Here is a 10632-nt window from a genome sequence, read left to right as displayed (position 1 = left end):
GAGAACCTACTGGCAATGCTCTTGGAAGAATCTAAAGACACAAAGACTTTCCAAGAGGAAGTAAAATCCATTATCCAGAACTGGGAGGTTGCCATTAATAAACTTGAGGCACAAGTTGGATATCTATCAAAGCAATTCACTACCTACAATTCTTTTAGTGGTACCATGGCAAATCCAAGGGAGGAATCAGAAGAATAAAAAAAAGAGGCACCCATACCAAGTGAGATTTCTATGAAGAAGGATGAGGTTATGAGAGTATATAAACCTAAGGCTCCATATCCACAGAGGTTACTAATGGTGACAAAGGAACATGCACACTCACTCCCAAAAGACTCAATGCAACATCATGTAGAAGAAAGGGAGAAAGTCAATCAAGGGAGTCCACACTACTCCAATAAAATAGAGAGTTGCATAAAGGGTGAGTTCATTGAACCACCAATTCAAGAAGCTCTTGATGAAGAGGATGCTCCAACCATCATACAACACCCAAGTACTGAAATTAAGGTGGTGAAGGCAATCAACAAAAGCACCAAAAAGAGGATGGTGACCAAAAAAAGAAGGACAATATCCATGAAGAAGAAAAGGTCAACCAAAAGCCATCACTCCCCTACCCCAACAAGCGAGTCTACTCAAGCTAACAACAAAAGAAAGCTTGCTGGGGAGAGGCACTCTAAGCAAGGGGCATTGATGGGTGTTTTTGTGGAAAAACGAATTTCCAAACACACAAATCTAACCGGGAAGTATACCGAGTCGCATCAAGTAGTAATAACTCACTTAGAGTGAGGTCAATCCCACAGGGATTGATGGATCAAGCAACTTTAGTGGGTGATTAGTTTAGTCAAGCTAACATTGAGTGAATTGTGTGAAGTGTAACCAACAGAAAGTAAATAGCAAGGAAAATTAAAGTGCAGAAAGTAAATGACAAGAAACGTAAAGAGCAAGGAATGTAAATTGGAAAAATCTTAAATGACAAGGACGGTAAAGTGCATGAAATGTAAATGGGAGTGGGTGCTGAAAATTAAAGAAAGCAATAGATCAAGCAACTGGAAATTTAAATTTCAGGAAGAATAAAGGAAATTGGGTGCTGGGATTCATGAAATCAAACACGGAAGTGTAAATAACAATCAAACAGAGAAGTAAAAGATGCAGCAGATTCAAACAGATTTGAAAAATCACTTTAAAATCAAAACAGAGAGCAGCTTGGCTCAATTTCAAAATTTCAATGAGAAATGGAAGATCTCAGGGGCTCAATGAGACTAGAAACAAGACTAGATCTCAAGTCCTTCCTTGATCCAATAGAGAACAATTTGCAGAAGAAAGAAGAATGGAAGTAGCAAATGAAAACTCAAATTCAATCCTCAATTTCTTAGAATTATGCAGCAACGCAAAACAAAGAGAAATCTCAAAGGGAGAATGAAACAGAATTCCTTCAATTCTCCACCCAAGATTCAAAACAAAAATGAAAGCTAAAAGAGAGAGCTCTCTAATCCTAATGCTCCCTAGTGGAGCCAGCCTCCTTAGTGAAATGAAACCAATGCCTTTATATAGGCTTTTACAAAATGAAAATGAAAAATCAAAACAATATTTATAAAATAAAATTCCTAATCTAGCTTCTCTGTATGCCTTTGAGTCATGTGGGCTTTGCTTGCTTTGGAGTGGAATTGGGTTGAAGATGGATCCGGATGGGTTGCTCTTGGTCTTGAGAAGAAATCCGCTTGCAATTTGGACTTTGGAACATTGACGTTTGAGTCAACGTTTGAGGTAAACGTTGACTCAAACGTTTTCGTGAAGGCATTATGCAGAACGGCCATTTTGCTGTCATTCACGTTTGGGTTCACGTTTGAGGTCAAACGTGATCTCCTCCAAGGCATTCTTTGGCCAGCGTTTGACCTCAAGTTTGAGGCAAACGCTGGGGCAGGCGTGGTGAGCTTCAGGGGTTGGTTTTCCTTGCTGAAATATGGCCAACGTTTGACCTCAAGTTTGAGGCAAACGTTGGCGCAAATGTGAACTCCAATGTTGACACTTGTTGCACATCAAGTCTTGGGATGCTACTTTGTCCGCTTGTCAACGTTGCCAATTTCATGTCCACTATAGACTATTATATGTGGTTGGAAATCTCTAAATGTCAGCTTTCTAACCCAATTAGAATCACCTCAATTGGACATCTACAACTCAAGTTATGCTCCTTTGAAGGGGACAGGGTCGCTGGCTTTGGTGTGCAACGTTTGAGGCGACGTTTGCCTCAAACGTGGTCAAAAATGCCAGATTCTGGAGGCTCAAACGCCTTGTCCACCCCATACTATTATATATTGTTGGAAATCCCTGAATGTCTAATTTCCAATGCCATTGGGAGCGCATAGTTTGGAGCTTCACAGCTCGAGTTATACTCCATCGAAGGTGCAGAGGTCAGCTGGCTTCATTGCAGGTTGACACCATGTTCATTTGTGCACATTTCGGGGCAGTTTTCTCCCTCAATTTTAGTGTCCACTAATGACAAGTCATCATATACCCATTTTTCAAGCTAATTTCACTTGTTTTGTTAGCATTTATGCACTTTCTTGCATCCTAAGTAAGTGATTTGGAGTGAAAATGCATAACTTCTCTAAATCAAGCAACCACTATGAAATTAATGTTAAATCATGAGGTTTAAGCTAATTTTAATTGCATTTTAATTGATTTATAAGCCTCTTGAATTTAGTGATACTTTGAGTGGTTGTTTTGGTTTATTGTAGGTGAAGAAAAGAAAAGAAAATGAAAAGCGTGGCCTAAGAAGCGTAACACAAGAAAAGGAAAGCGTGGCCAAAGAGGAGAGAAGCGTGCCGCATTGCAATGGGGAAGCAACATTGCCCTCCACAAGGGCAGACTGCCCTCTAGGAAAGCAACATAGAGAACCAAACAAGAATAGGCAACTCTGCCCTGCCCACTACAAGGGCAGAGCACAAAATGGTGCCTTGGGACCAAGAGAAAGCAAACTCTGCCCTGCCCTTGTGGAGGGCAGAATCGGGCTCCATAAGGAAAGAAATTCAAAGGAAAATATCACCCATGCATGCTACAAGGTTCGAACAAGGAACCATGAGGAAGCCAAGACTTAAAGATGAGTGCCGTGCCAAGAAGCCAAGAAAAAATGTAGCGTGTTTGCCTCCTCCGTGACTCGAACTCGGGCGTGCAATATGGCAACTCTGCCCTGCCCTTGGTGCGGGCAGGGCAGCATTTGGATGGCACAAGAACTTGGCGCAACAAGCAACAAATTTGGCGCACCAATTTCCTTCCCTGGCAGCATCTGGCGCGCAACGCTACTCCCCTGGCGCACCAAAGCTTTCCTGCCCTGCCCTTGGCGCGGGCAGGACAGCATCTGGCAGCACCAACGCGCGCACTCCTCAAATCTGGCGCATCAACTTTTCTGCCCTGCCCTTGGCGCGGGCAGGGCAGCATCTGGCCGCACCAACTCGCGCCAGACTCGCACCACGCTGCATCAACACGCACCAAGGCTGCACCAACCTCATGCACCATGCACCAAATTTCTGCCCTGCCCTCCACAAGGGCAGGGCAGCCTCCTGGGTGTGATTTTCATGGGCCGAAAATTCAAACTAAAATCCCATTTTAATTCATTTCTTCACCAAATCAAAAGCCCATCCAAATCCCAAAATCCAAGAATAGAAAGTGTATAAATAGGAGTTAGTTTGATGTAATTAGGACCTTTATGCTCACTTTTGAATTTTTACTTTTACCTTGGCTTTTGAATTTTTACTTTCACCTTCCTTTGGAGCTTTGGCTCTCTTGCAATTGTTCTTGAGAGAATTGACCGAGCACTAAGAGGATTAAGGGAGAATTGACTGATCTCCTTCCTCATTCTTACTTGGGCAATTCTACTCTTCTGTTTTTGAGTTTTGGGTGTGTGAAATTGGGGAAATTCTGTCCCAATTCCCATTCAAACTCTTTTCACTTTGTTTTCTGCATAATTCAATTCTATTTCTGTTCTTCTATTGTTTCTTCTTTAATTTTCTGTCAATTACTTAGTTAATTCAGATCTGGGAAGGAAATTGGGTTTTAGGCTCTGCTACCTAAGCCCTTGGGATCCTGAGATCATAATTCACTCTTGGTTCTTCTGTGAACCTTAGCTGCATTTTATTTTCTTTCTGTTTGAATGATATTTGCTTCTGATTTAAATTCTGCTCAATCAATTGCTGCAATTTACTTCTTCTTTGTTTAGATCTTGCAATCCCATTCCTCAATTCCCTTTTATATTCAAGCCATTTACCTTTCTTGCCATTTAAGTTACTGCAATTTAAGTTTCTTGAACTTTAAGTTTCAGTCATTTACTCTCTTGCTCTTTAAGATTCTGCAATTTTACAATTCTGTTCTTCAATTTACTGCACTTTTCCCTTCCCCCTTTACATTTACTGTCATTTAATTCTTGTTAAACACAAATCACTCAATCAAAACTTGATTCGCTTGACTAAATCACCCACTAAACTAAAATTGCTCAATCCTTCAATCCCTGTGGGATCGACCTCACTCATGTGAGTTATTATTACTTGATGCGACCCGGTACACTTGCCGGTGAGTTTTGTGTTGGATCGTTTTCCACACATCAAGTTTTTGGCGCCGTTGCCGGGGATTGAAATAGATTGACAATGATTAAGTGAAGTGGAGGTCTAGATTAAGCACTTTTTCTTTTCTGTTATTCTAACTCTTACTAACCCACTAACTGTTTGAACTTTTGTTTAAACTAACTAAACCTTCATTCTAGCTACAGATTGAAGTTCCATTGTATTTCTGGGTTTGTGTGTTTACTGTTGTGTGTTTGCATGTCAGGTATAGGAAGATCTTCTCCTATCATCTCTGAAATTGATCAAAGGACTCTTCGGAGAATAAGAAGAGCCGAAAGAGGGAAGAACATTGTTGGAGAAGAAGAATCTGAGGAGGAATTCCAAGACATGGAAGGAGATACCAATCAACCAGGAGAAGGAGCCAACAATAATCACCAACAGAGAAGAGTCTTGGCTTCATACACATTTGCAAATGCCAAGCATTGTGGGAGTAGCATTCTTCCTCCCAATGTCAATGCAAACAACTTTGAACTCAAGCCACAACTCATCACTCTGGTGCAAAACAATTGTTCTTTTGGAGGAGGGCCTTTGGAGGATCCAAACCAACATTTGTCTACTTTCTTGAGAATTTGTGACACAGTGAAAACAAATGGTGTGCCCCCTGATAGCTACAAGTTGCTACTCTTCCCATTCTCTCTCAGGGATAAAGCAACTCAATGGCTAGAGACCTTTTCAAAAGAAAGCATCAACACTTGGGATGACTTGGTGAGCAAGTTCCTTGCCAAATTCTATCCACCTCAAAGAGTCCTAAGGTTGAAGACAGAGGTTCAAACATTCACTCAAATGGAGGCCGAGAGCTTATATGAAGCATGGGAGAGATATAAGGCTCTATTGAGGAAATGTCCACCAGAGATGTTCACTGAGTGGGACAAGTTACAGAACTTTTATGAAGGACTCACTCTTAAAGCTCAAGAAGCTCTTGATCACTCTGCCGGAGGCTCTCTACAACTCATGAAGACCACAGAGGAAGCTCAAAATCTCATTGATATGGTGGCCAACAACCAATATTTCTTTGCTCATCAAAGACAACGCCAACCATCACAGAGAAGAGGAGTCATGGAGTTGGAAGGAGTTGATTCAATTCTAGCTCAGAACAAGATGATGCAGCAGCAGATTCAACAACAATTTGAGCAAATGGCTAAGAGAATTGATGGCTTGCAAGTGGCAGCAGTGAGCACCACAAGCCAACCTCCAACCACTTGGGTGCAAAGTGAAGAAACTCAAGAAGAGCAACAACAAGAGCAAGTCCAATACATGCACAACCAAAATCCTGGAACAAATGAAGTTTATGGTGATACCTACAATCCATCTTGGAAGAACCATCCCAACCTCAGATGGGGAGACAACCATAACCAAAACCAACAACCATGGCAAAGAAACTGATGAGCGGATAATTTGTATGCTTTTTGGCATTGTTTTTAGTATGTTTTTAGTAGTTTTAGTTGAGTTCTTAGTATATTTTTTATTAGTTTTTAGTTAAAATTCACTTTTCTGGACTTTACTATGAGTTTGTGTGTTTTTCTGTGATTTCAGGTATTTTCTGGCTGAAATTGAGGGACCTGAGCAAAAATCTGATCCAGAGACTCAAAAGGACTACAGATGCTGTTGGATTCTGACCTCCCTGCACTCGAAGTAGATTTTCTGGAGCTACAGAAGCCCAATTGGCGCGCTCTCAACGGCATTAGAAAGTAGACATCCTGGGCTTTCCAGCAATATATAATAGTCCATACTTTGCCCAAGATTTGATGGCCCAAACCGGCGTTCAAAGTCACCTCAAGAAATTCCAGCGTTAAACGCCGGAACTGGCACCTAATTGGGAGTTAAACGCCCAAACTGGCACTAAAGCTGGCGTTTAACTCCAAGGAGAGTCTCTACACGAAATTTCTTCATCGCTCAGCCCAAACACACACCAAGTGGGCCCGGAAGTGGATTTTTATGTCATTTACTCATCTATGTACTAGTTTTCTATAAGTAGGACCTTTTACTATTGTATTTTCATCTTTGGATTATTTTTAGATCCTTTGATCATCTTTGGACATCTAGTTCTTAGATCATTTGGGGGCTGGCCTCACGGCCATGCCTAGACCTTGTTCTTATGTATTTTCAACGGTGGAGTTTCTACACACCATAGATTAAGGTGTGGAGCTCTGCTGTACCTCGAGTATTAATGCAATTACTATTTGTTCTTCCATTCAATTCCGCTTGTTCTTTATCCAAGATATCACTTGTTCTTCAACTTGATGAAGGTGATGATTGACACTCATCATCATTCTCACCTATGAACAAGGTGACTGACAACCATTCTTGTTCTACAAGCATTCGAGGCTTGGTGAATATCTCTTGGATTTCTGATTGCATGATGCATGGTTGATCGCCTGACAACCGAGTGCTCGCCTGACAAACGAGCCAGCCATTCCGTGAGATCAGAGTCTTCGTGGTATAGGCAAGAACTGATGGCGGCATTCAAGAGAATCCGGAAGGTCTAACCTTGTCTGTGGTATTCTGAGTAGGATTCAATGATTGAATGACTGTGACGTGCTTCAAACCTGTAACCTACTGGGCGTTAGTGACAGACGCAAAAGAGTGATTCTATTCCGGTAGGGGAGGGAACCAAACCGGTGATTGGCAGCACTGTGACAGAGTGCGTGCATTAGCTTTCACTGCGCGGATGGGAGGTAGCTGCTGACAACAGTGAAACCCTACACGAGCTTGCCATGGAAAGGAGTAAGAAAGGATTGGATGAAGGCAGTAGGAAAGCAGAGAGACGGAAGGGAAGGCATCTTCATACGCTTGTCTGAAGCTCTTACACCAATGATATACATAAGTATCACTATCTTTATCTTCTATGTTATTTTCGTTCATCATCATATACATTTGAGTCTGCCTGACTAAGATTTACAAGATGACCATAGCTTGCTTCAATGCTAACAATCTCCGTGGGATCGACCCTTACTCACGTAAGGTATTACTTGGACGACCCAGTGCACTTGCTGGTTAGTTGTGCGAAGTTGTGTAATGCCATGGAATTGAACCACCAAGTTTTTGGAGTTCATGACCAGGGATTATGAGAGTTGTGAAAAGTATTGTTCACAATTTCGCGCACCAAGTTTTTGGCGCCGTTGCCGGGGATTGTTCTAGTTTGGACAACTGACGGTTCATCTTGTTGCTTAGATTAGGTATTTATTTTTTTCGAAATTCTTGAAGATGAATTCTAGAGTTTCATGATGATTTGTTGAAATCTGGCTGGCTGAGAAGCCATGTCTAATCTGATTGGACCGAGGTTTCAACTTATCACCACAAGAGCTTGTTGATTCTCATCAATTTTGCCCTTGGAGCAGTGATCTGCTAAGATTTGGCTGACCTTTGGTCATGTCTAGTGTTTTGGACCGAAGCTTTCCTTGAAAGCTTGGCTGGCTGTGAAGCCATGTCTAATTCCTGGACCGGAGTCTTAGACTAGCATTGCACTGATTCCTGGAATTCTCATCAAGGATTTTGATACCTTTTCCCACTTAATTTTCGAAAAACACAAAAAAATTTACAAAATCATAAAAACCAAAAATATTTGATGTTTCCTGCTTAAGTCTAGTGTCTCATCTTAAGTTTGGTGTCAATTGCATGCATTCATTCATGTGTCTTAAGGATCCTCAAGTAATTCTTGATGATTTTTGTGTTCTAATCTTTGAATTCTATTGACTTGAAGCATTTTGTGTGTCTCATATGCATTCTCATATTGTTAGTGTCAGTAGTATACAAACTGCTAAGTTTGGTGTCTTGCATGCATTGTTAATTGATTCCTTTTGCATTTTGATTATTAAAATCCAAAAATATTTTTAATTTGTGTCTTTTCAAGTCAATGATACAAAGAATTGAAGATTCAGAACATACTGCAGAGGAATTATACAGAAAAAGCTGAGCATTCAAAAATGCCCAGTGAAGAAGGCAGACTGGCGTTTAAACGCCAGCCAGGGCACCTGGTTGGGCGTTTAACGCCCAAAGAGGTAGCATTTTGGGCGTTAAACGCCAGAATGTATACCATTCTGGGCGTTTAACGCCAGGATGGTGCTAGGGGGAAGATTCTGTTTTCAAAATCAATTTTTTTTCAAGTTTTCAAAGTTTTCCAAAATCAAATCTTTTTCAAATCATATCTTTTCAATCAAATGTTTTCAAAATCAATTTCTTTCCTTTTTCAAAGATACTTACTAACAATTAATGATTTGATTGAACATCTCAAATTTGTTGCCTTTTCTGTTGAGAAAGGTTTAATGTTTTGAATCATATCTTTTCTTGTTAGGCAAGTCATTTATTTTAAAATCAAATCTTTTTTTAAAATTGTTTTCAAATCATATCTTTTAAAATTGTTTTCAAACCATATCTTCTCAATCACATCTTTTTAAAACCATAACTTTTCAATTAAATCTTTTTAACCACATCTCTTTCAAAATAGTTTTCAATCAAATCTTTTTAATTTCTAATTTCAAAATCTTTTTCAAAAATCACTTGATCTCTTTTTCACTTTTAATTTTCGAAAATTATCAATCAAATTTTCAAAATGTTTTCAAAATCTTTTAATTGAATTTTCGAAAATTCTCTTCCCTCCTTCCCACATCCTTCTATTTATGGAGTACCACTCCTTCTAAATGCACAATTCGAACCTTATCTAATTAAAGTTCGAATTTATCTTCTCCTTCTTCTTTCTATTTCTCTTTTCCTCTGACATTTCAAGGAATCTCTATACTGTGACATAGAGGACTCCACATTTTCTTGTTCTCTTCTCTTTCATATGAGCAGGAGCAGAGACAAAGGCATTCTTGTTGAAGCTGACCCTGAACCCGAGAGAACCTTGAAGAGAAAGCTAAGAGAAGCCAAGGCACAACTCTCTTTAGAGGACCTGACCGAATTCTTCAAGGAAGAAGAACACATGGCAGCCGAAAACAACAACAATGCCAACAATGCAAGGAAGGTGCTGGGTGACTTCACTGCACCTACTCCTAATTTTTATGGGAGAAGCATCTCTATCCCTGCCATTGGAGCAAACAACTTTGAGCTTAAGCCTCAATTAGTTTCTCTAATGCAACAGAATTGCAAGTTCCATGGACTTCCAATGGAAGATCCTCATCAGTTCTTAACTGAATTCTTGCAAATCTGTGACACAGTCAAGACTAATGGGGTTAACCCTGAGGTCTATAGACTGATGCTATTCCCTTTTGCTGTAAGAGACAGAGCTAGAATATGGTTGGATTCTCAACCTAAAGAAAGCCTGGACTCTTGGGAAAAGCTAGTCAATGCCTTCTTGGCAAAGTTCTTTCCACCACAAAGATGGAGTAAGCTTAGAGTGGAAGTCCAAACCTTCAGACAGAAGGATGGAGAATCCCTCTATGAAGCTTGGGAAAGATACAAACAATTAATCAGAAGATGTCCTTCAGACATGCTTTCTGAATGGAGCATCATAGGTATTTTCTATGATGGTCTCTCTGAACTATCCAAGATGTCTTTGGATAGCTCTGCTGGAGGATCTCTTCATCTGAAGAAGACGCCTGCAGAAGCTCAAGAATTGATTGAAATGATTGCAAATAACCAGTTCATGTACACTTCTGAAAGAAATCCTGTGAACAATGGGACTAGTCAGAAGAAAGGAGTTCTTGAGATTGACACTCTGAATGCCATATTGGCTCAGAACAAGATACTGACTCAACAAGTCAATTTGATTTCTCAAAGTCTGTCTGGAATGCAAAATGCACCAAGCAGTACTAAGGAAGCTTCATCTGAGGAAGAAGCCTATGATCCTGAGAACCCTTCAATGGAAGAGGTGAATTACCTAGGAGAACCCTATGGAAACACCTACAATTCTTCATGGAGAAATCACCCCAATTTCTCATGGAAAAATCAAGAGAGACCTCAACAAGGTTTCAATAATAATAATGGTGGAAGAAACAGGTTTAGCAATGGCAAGCCTTTTCCATCATCTTCTCAGCAACAGACAGAGAGTTCTAAGCAGAATACTTCTGACTTAGCAACAATGGTC

At 40.3% G+C, this 10632-nt stretch overlaps 1 non-coding gene across 1 annotated transcript; it reads right to left on the bottom strand.

Moving 5' to 3' along the window:
• Nucleotides 1-9933: 9933 nt before the first annotated feature.
• Nucleotides 9934-10041, bottom strand: LOC130971860 (small nucleolar RNA R71). Its single transcript, XR_009083065.1, has one exon. It is a non-coding gene; the product is annotated as a small nucleolar RNA R71 (small nucleolar RNA).
• Between the last annotated feature and the right edge of the window lie 591 nt (nt 10042-10632).

The sequence above is a fragment of the Arachis stenosperma genome, chromosome 3, assembly GCF_014773155.1.
Source record: "Arachis stenosperma cultivar V10309 chromosome 3, arast.V10309.gnm1.PFL2, whole genome shotgun sequence".
Classification (NCBI taxonomy): Eukaryota; Viridiplantae; Streptophyta; class Magnoliopsida; order Fabales; family Fabaceae; genus Arachis; species Arachis stenosperma.
Note: the sequence above shows the minus strand (reverse complement) of the source record. Positions and strands in the feature narration are given on the sequence as shown.